The sequence below is a fragment of the Otolemur garnettii genome, unplaced genomic scaffold (genome assembly GCF_000181295.1).
Source record: "Otolemur garnettii isolate 467f Iridium unplaced genomic scaffold, OtoGar3 scaffold00003, whole genome shotgun sequence".
Taxonomy (NCBI): Eukaryota; Metazoa; Chordata; class Mammalia; order Primates; family Galagidae; genus Otolemur; species Otolemur garnettii.
The window spans coordinates 34,905,397-34,906,039 of NW_003852398.1; positions in this window are offsets into that span (position 1 = coordinate 34,905,397).

Below are 643 nucleotides of genomic sequence, written 5' to 3' on the forward strand. Positions count from 1 at the left end.
TACTTAAAATACTTTTTTTGTTTGTTTGTTTGGGTTTTTTTTTTTTTGACCAGGGCTGGGTTTGAACCCGCCACCTCTGGCATATGGGGCCAGCGCCCATGACCTTTGACCCACAGGCGTCACCCCAAATACTTCTTTTTTCTTTTGTCAGTTTCTGTATCATCACTTCAAAATACACAGAGAGGAAAAGTCCTTACTATCAAATCTGCTACTACCTAAAAATATATCTTTCCTTAAAGCCACTTAATGGTATTAATAATTTTTTTCTTTTAATGCCTTTTTATTTTGTAATTCTACAACCTAAGAAATAGTTTAGAATAAGTATTGTATAGAACTTAATAGCACAAAATAATTTAAAGTGTTCTATAGCATTTATTAACTACAGCAGGCCTAATAGAATTTTATCCTCATCCATTCTGCATTCCCTATATTCAAATAACTATTTTCAGATAATGCTAAGCTATACATCTAAATATGAAAGAAAGAGATTTGAGACCTGCCTAGGTCCTAAACAACCATTAAGAAATCTACATCTGGCTCGGCGCCTGTGGCTCAAGCAGCTAAGGTGCCAGCCACATACACCTAAGGTGGCGGGTTCGAATCCCCAGCCCGGGCCCGCCAAACAACAATGATGGCTGCAACC